Source organism: Miscanthus floridulus, chromosome 7, assembly GCF_019320115.1.
Source record: "Miscanthus floridulus cultivar M001 chromosome 7, ASM1932011v1, whole genome shotgun sequence".
NCBI classification, from domain to species: domain Eukaryota; kingdom Viridiplantae; phylum Streptophyta; class Magnoliopsida; order Poales; family Poaceae; genus Miscanthus; species Miscanthus floridulus.
In genome coordinates this window covers 43,408,938-43,417,294 of record NC_089586.1, presented here as the reverse complement: position 1 = coordinate 43,417,294, position 8,357 = coordinate 43,408,938, and positions in this window count along the sequence as shown.

Here is an 8,357-nt window from a genome sequence, read left to right as displayed (position 1 = left end):
AGGAAACACATCCGGAAATTCACACACTATCGGAATATCTCTAATCTCTTTGACAATAGTTGCACAAATCTTGCTCACTGATCTTCTTAGGGTTGGAAGTTGGATAAGAAGTTGAGAATTACTATCAGGCAAATTCACTCTTAAGGTCCTATTCAAAGCATCTATAACAACCTTATGCTGATACATCCAATTCATTCCCAAGATTACATCTATATCCTGATCCTTAAGGATAATCATGGTAGTGGGAAAAATATGCCCACCCAGGTTTACGGGTACCTGGTATACCATTTCCTTAGTACATAGACGTCCCCCGGGCGACTATATAAAGAAACTTTCCTTTGTTGTCCCAATTGAAATTTCATGCTTCACGACAAATGTTCTATTGATGAATGAATGCGATGCGCCGGAATCAAAAAGTATAACTACAGGGTGATTGGCAACAGGAAACATAACCATCATCACTGGCTCCCCTTCCGGAATTTCTCTAGCTTGAATATAGAACACCCATCCTGTCTTCCTCTCATCTTTGCCCTTCTGAGCATTCTGATTGGGGTTCCTGTTTGGTGCCTGACCCTGTTGTTGATTAGCAAGGGCCTTCTGATAATTTTGATTAGCTTGCCTAGGATATGGACATTCCCTAGAGAAATGACCAGTCCTTCCACAATTGTAGCACGGATAGTTGTGACCCTAGGATGTTGGAGCATTGCCACCAGGAGCATTGGTTGATTGTGAACTCGGATAGGTTATAGCAGGACGGACATTTGACTGTTGCCCGGCTTGGAACTACGGCGGACGATAAGGAGGACGATTATGCTGTACTGGATGATAAATCACCCTCTGCCTCTTCTGATTTCCCCCAAAAGATCCAGACGGCACACTCTTTTTCTTTTTGAGCTCCTTATGCTGCCGATACTTTGACTCTGAAGCAATTGCAATATTTACTGCCTCATGTAGATATGTATTATGTTCTTCTAAATCTTCTACATAGAATTCTAGCTCATGAGTTCTAGCTCTAGCTACATTTTCCCTATGCCAAGCTTCATTTCTTCCTTCCACCGTACGAACTAGCATACTTTTGCAGTTCCTGTGTGTGGTGGTGAGACGCCTCAATTGATCCTGTAATTCTCCCACCTGTATAGCATCCAAAGCCCTATCTCTAGTAGCTTGTGCTAACTCTGCGGAAATCCTCTGTATCTCTGCCTTAGGATCAGGCCTAGAACTGCTACTGCTAGCACCATCATTTCTAGGGGCAAGTTGGTGATGAGGAACTCCTTTGGGTCCAGTGGACTTACGGGGCGTCATCTTGGCACGAGCCATAATGTAGGAAGCCAATTTAATCCAAGTAAGATCATTTGATCAAAATCAAAAAAAAAATAGCTAAGAGGGATTACATTCCTCAAACCAGACTCACTACTTAACTCCAGACTAAGAGGTGAAGGAAGTAACAAGTGAATTATTCCTGATGCATGAATCGTTCTTATGAACAAAAACACCAAAGTTTATAATGTACATAAACAACATTTATTTTTATATAGGGCATAGTATGATTACTACTCCACCACACAAAAACCTTTTAATCAAATAGGGAATGGTGAGAAAGAAATAAGATAAGTCAGAAGCAATTTGGACTAAATTACCAAGTTAAATTTAGTCATCCAAATCATTTTGAAGTTTTTGTAAAACAATACAACAAAAACCTTATAACGATCTCTCTGATACCATTCTGTGGCAGAACCTCCTAAGTTATAGGGCCCACATGCACCTGTCACTATCCAACAACTTTTGACATTTATGCATATGTTTCCAATAACTTAAAAAGACTGTCGGGTGTCCTCGGGGAACCCTAAATCATCCACGATTTCCGAGCAGGATCACGTTATAGAGTTATTGCAGTATTACAACATTTATTCAAATATCAAAACCAGAGTAAAAACAGTGGAAGTCTTACGATAACATAGTTTACAAACCAGTTGTTTCAAACCTTACAAACTAAGTTCGATAATTATTACAAACCATAGCAGTAGTGGAGTGGCATAATTAATATAGACATATCACACAAAATAAACATCCTACCCAAGGATCACATATTTACTTCTCATCGTCAGAACGAACGATAGTCATGCAGCACGATCCAAAACAGATCTGCTCATGAGGCTCACCTGCAACAAGGGTCAACGAACCCTAAGTACGAAAGTACTCAACAAGACTTATCTGAAATATTAACTGATAAACTCAGTAATGCAGGCTCAGGGATTCAAGGTATAGCTTTAACAATGATCAAAGTTCTTTTGCGTAAAAGCTCTTTTAACAACATTCTTTATATAGAAAACTTCTCAAGAATTATATACAAAGCTGACACGATCCGCACTGAGATCATGAAACTTCATATCCAACACCTTCACAAGCCTTATTCAAGTTCCGGTTATTAATTCTACGATGATGAACAGTGAGTTGAGTCTCCTTAACCGAGGAGCAACGACGATTCGAACTGATTAAGCCCAGCTGGGGATTCCAGACCACACGACATATGCAGGTCCCCGACCTACTTATACCAACCTACCCTCAGATCCCCTAAAACAAGAACGGGTCCACGCCACCTGAGAACATAGTACTCCACCATTCCAGCCCATGGCCACGTGGGTACACGCTATTCCCGCCATCTCTCCACTCCCAGTGCACGAGTAGCCATTCTCGTAATAGAATTGCCAAGTTCAGGCTTACCGGAGTATGTGGTTAGTACTACAAATTCTCACCTCATACAATTCAACAACGGACGTGCCTTAATCGACACAGGCGGAAATAACCCGCTCACAAGACCTCCATGTCTTGTGGCTCACACACACCGAGTCCGCCCGGTCTAGATTTATTACTCCACATTCTCATATCACATGCTAACAAAATTAACCAATGTTCCATTAGTTACTTGTAGGTGGCAGGTAGTCACCCGACTTTCATCGTTCTACGCATAGCTAAGCAAAACTAGGCATATACGGGTTTTAGACTGGTAATATGGTAAATATGGAATAACAAGGGTGGTAATGCACCAATTAGGCTCTTACTTAACTCCTAACCACTTAATGCAGTAACGGAAAGCAAAAGCGAAATTAATTTGTAAAACACAAGGTAGGGTTGTATGCATCCGGGGCTTGCCTTCGTTGACGGAAAAGTCCGGTTCCTACGACGTTTCACAAGTATTCGATCCGACCTCAACAGACGGATTAACTTCTTCCATGACTTGATTAACTACCACGTGTTCACCTTCGTTCACTACACGTAGTAACAATGCCATGTTTAACATGATGCGGAATACGAAACATGATGCTCTATGATGGATGCGAAATTAATAATTTGAATACAACTTTCCTTCGCGGTACAGTTGTAAGTCAAACTAATCAAACCTTTTTCACAACACCCAAATCAATTGCCAAGGATCATTATCAACTAATGACCCAAGGTCATCACTCAATCCAAAAGTCCAAACAAAAACCTAAATCATTAAAAGTTACTATTCGCTTTTATGAATTAATTATTTAATTCAAAATTATGAAATAAATCAACTTATTCTAATTGAGCTCAAAATTTTAGTACATGTTCATTACCTAGTGACTAAGTGGCAAAATAAATTTCATAATTTTTGGATAAATAAATAAGCCTAGAAAAATCATGGAAAGTCATTTATTAATTAATTGAGCAATTTTTATCATATTCCAAAAATACTGAAAATCAATATTTCAAATTTTTGTCATATAATATACATCATAGAGAATTCACACAAAAATTTTTATTATTTTTGGAGCTCTAAATGATTCTACACAAAAATAACAAATTACAGCACTATTCATTTAAATCTGAAAAACAGAAAATTCATTTTGAACGTTGAGTCACTGACATGGTGACCCCACCTGTCATCTTCTACCTCGCGCTTTGACTACGGCAATGATGGCGCTGATCGGCGATATCTCACCGCCGGTGAGTCCAACGGCGACGGCCAAGGTACCTACACCCTCCCCGAGACTAGGCGCATCCATTTTGAGCACAAGCCTGACTAACTATGGACTGGACCGAGCACTGCGTCGGCCATGGCGGCCACGACGGCGCGGCTACGCTACGCCAGCGAAATGAAGCCGAAAACGGTGAAACAGAGGGCATGGGAAGGTCCAGTAGCTCACCATGAACACGTTGGAGCAAAGAACGAGACCGGATAAGCTTCGGTGACACGGGTCGACGTTGACAGCGGTCACGGCGGAGCGATCTTCGACGACGGCGATGCTCCGGTAGCTATGGTGATCAAAATGAGAAATCAAAGGTTCACAAAGCACTACATCATTGAGGCAAAGCCGAAGCAAGACTCAGTAAGGGCAGAGACTCACCGTAGCGCGCTAGCCACGGCGACGCGCACTCCACGGTGGTGCTGCCGGCCGTGAGGAAGAAAAGCGCCGAACGGCGTTTCCCGATGATGGCAAGCGACTAGGGCTAGTTATTTAGGTGCGCAAGGATGAGACGGAGCTGGGACAAGCTTATCAGCGACGGTGAAGCACTACGGCATCAACACGAGCTCGCCGGAGTTATGGCCGTGGCGTCGAAAAAACAGAGCAAGAGAGCGGAGGCAAACGGCGACGGCCAAGGCTAAGTAGAGCGGCTCAGAAGCGCAAGGAAGCTACGCTGTGGCCTTCACCGTGCCAGCGCGACGTCAAAGACGGCCATGACCGCGCCTGGAAGCAAACCGAAGATCGCCGGCCATGTAGCTAGGGCGGTGAGTACTGTTCACCGAATTTACAGATTTGCCATTCGGTTTCAAATTCAAATTACTCCCAAATTTGTATAGCAACTCAAAAATATCCAAAAATAAAAGTTGTTTAAAATCAAAAGTTCTACAACTTTGCTTTTATAACTAACCCCTAATTCTATCTAGATTTTGAAATGATCTTTTAAATTCAAATAGGGGATATTTAACGAATTACGCCTTTTTGAATTACTCAAAATTTTTCTAAACAACTTGAAAAACTCCAAAAACAAACTTTGTATAACTTGCCAAGCTCTACACTTTTGCTTTTGGGCCCAACCCCAAAATATGCTTAGATTTTGAAATGGGTTTTTAGGGTAGGGTTTAAATGTTGAAAAGCGGGGTTTTCTGGAAAAATTCAAAGTCCAAACAAATATTGAACTTGAGTCAAACAATACAATTCAACATTCATTACACAATTGTAAACTTGTTTTAGTAAATGTACATCAAAGTTTTCACCAAATGCCAAATGCTTTGCAATGCATATGATGACATGTCAGATTTTAATATTTAAACACCCGAGGTGTTACAGGTGCGGGCCGTGGCGCGCGCACGCCCCCTGTCTTTGCGGCGTTCAATCTCGCGATTGATGTCCACATACTCCCGGACAAGCCCTTGCCTGGCCTCATCGATCTCTTGCTGACGGGCCCTCAGTTGCTCCATCCCTAGGCAAGATGGGGCTGCCGTCTCATCCCCGGATCCACAGTCAGGGTTGTTTGTGGGGGTCACCTCTTCCCCGAGGACACTTTCGATGTGACCCTCAGGGGTCTGCATCATGAAGCATTCCCGAGAAGGGTGGTGGCTCCCCCTACTGGAATCCAAGCTGGAGAACGATCCTGGTTCCTCGTTGAGGAGCCCGTAGAGAGTCTCCGTATCCTGCTCAATCGCCCCCACAAACTCAATGTCCGTGGGTGTTTGAACCATACGTAGCGCCAAAAGGCGGCCAGTGGTCGCCGCAGCATTGCGGAGACCGATCGGAAACGCTGTCGGGGCGCTCTGTATGGACCCTCCCGGACATAAGGCGGCGTTGTGAGAAGCCTCCCTTGATGACGGGACTCCCAAGGAGTTGCCCGGTGGACCATCGAGCCTAAGACGGCTGAGGTTGATAGAAGGGGGAGATGGGGCGGCTGAGTGAGTCAGCGCCAGCTCTCCTCCTAGTGTCATGATGAAGTCTAGGTCACCGAAATGCATGTGTGCGCCCGGGGCCCAGGTGATTGCGTGGGTGGCCATCCGAGGCCTGATTTGGAACGCGCAAAGCCCCTACCTGGCGCGCCAACTGTCGGTGTTTCGTACAAGCACCGGCAAATAAATTTATAGTAATGTGCATTAGGCCCGGATGGAGCGCTAAAGGACACAAGATTTATACTGGTTCGGGCCGAATGTCCCTACGTCCAGTTTGCTGCTGCTTGTGTTATTAGCACCGTGAACGGTCTGTAGTAAAGGGTACAAACGATCGAGAGAGGGACTGGTCCCAAGTCTCTGATGAAAGGGTTGAAAAGAGGTCAAGAGCTTCGTAGCCGCTTGACTGTGTGTATCTGTCCGTGGTCTCGCTGTTTTCTCTCCCCCTCTATGGGAGAACCGCATCCCCTTTTATAGATCAAGGGGCTAGCTTTACAAGGATAAGGGCTTTAGCTAGTCTTGTGGTTCACGTCTACCTGGTTCGGTCCTTTATTTTGATGAGTGCTAAGGAAGATAAGTGCCTACAACACTGCTGATATCCCTGTAGAGTGTCAGGTTGATTACAGAATGTTGCCCTGCTCAGGGTATGGGCTGTAGTACAGTGGTTTTGACTCATTAGCCTTTCCTAGCCTTGCTCCGCACGTCTTCCGGTTCTTGTGAGTCTTCATCGGAGTGTCATGGGATCAGGGTCCGGAGTAACGTCGAGGTCAAGGCCTTCTGGCTTTGGACCTAAGGGGTCGGGAAGCGGGTGCCGCTCCCTCGGGTCTACAGCGTGGTGACGGAATTCCCGTCGTTCGTGGAAATAGCAAATCTTCTTCTAGAGTGTAGCGGTTGTCGTATATCTTCGTCGGGTTCTGTGTCCCAGGATTGAAGGCGGCGCCTACAATTCTACAGGGCGAGGAGCACACACCGATACAACCTTTCAGGCCCTGCGGCACCCAGAAGGGTCTAAAGCACCCGTCCCATCCTCCCCTGGTAGTACTTTTCCTATTAGGGCGCAGGGTATGGTTCTTGGAGCCATGGTTGACCCGAACGTCTTGTCTTGCCCTATTTCTATCATCCTGAGGGAACAGGGAGAAGTGGTCAGGTAAGGTGAATCCAAACTTTAGATACGGAGCAGGGTGAGGCTCGTTCCTCGCCATCGGGCGAAGCAGAGACCAATCCCTATCTCCTGGGTGAGACCGACCCTGCCCCTCTGGGGTCGGGCGAGGCGGAAACTATCCCGCAGCCCTCAGGCGAGACCGAGCCCGCCCTAAAGGCGTTGGGTGAGACAGAGCTTATCCCTCGGCCCTCGGGAGAGACCGAGCCAGTCCCAAAGGCGTTTGGGCGGGGTGGAACCAAACTCCTATTATTCGAACAAGGGATGAAACAGCGCCCTTATGCGTCCAGAAGTTTTTTACGTTCGGTGGTTATCGGTTCCACCTTCTGGGGTACCCCGGTATTAGGTCCCTGACACTTCTTGTCATCTTTCTTCTCCTTCTTTTCTTCCTTCTCATCATCATCTCTATAAGTATCATCGGTTATTACATCTCCCAATACTTGGTTTGGTGTCATGGTGTCCAAACCGCTCCTTACTAGAATAGTGACCAATGTGCCAAATCTTGAAGGTAAGCATCTCAAGAACTTTTGGGAGAAGTCCTTATCCTTCACTTCTTCTCCAAGTGCTTTGAAATCATTGATAAGCACTTGAAGCCTATGGAACATCTCTAGCACACTCTCATCATCCTTCATCTTGAAGCTTGCAAACTTCTCTTTAAGGATATATGCCTTAGCACCCTTTACGGCTTGAGTGCCCTCAAATGATTCTTTCAACTTCTTCCATGCCTCATGAGCCATCTCAATATTTTTGACTTGCTCAAATGTTCTTTCATCAATTGCATCATGAATAACACTTAGAGCAATGTCATTGTTTTGGAGAAGTACTTCTTCGGCCGCGGTGGGATTCTCCGGATCTTCAATCACAATTTTTGTTTCTACCACCTTCCAAACCTTCCTATTGATCGACTTGATATAAGTTGTCATATTGGCCTTCCAATAGGGATAGTTGGAGCCATCAAATTGGGGTGGCTTCTTGGTGTTGTTGATTTGAGCCATTTTAACACCGAAGGTTGTTAAGCCTCAAATAACGGTGACCTCGGCTCTGATACCGCTTGAAAGGTCCTAATGGCTACAGGGGGGTGAATAGCCTAATAAAATTTCTACAACAACACTTAACAAAATGGTTAGACAATTATGAGGCGAAGCAAGTGTTGCGCTAGCCTACTCAAAAGGCAAGCCACCTATCACAATTCTAGTTTAGATAGTGTCTATTCACACAATAGCTATGACACTACTCTATGTTAGTGTGCTCTCAAAGACTAACTAAAGAGCCACACCAACCAAGCATGCAAGCTCT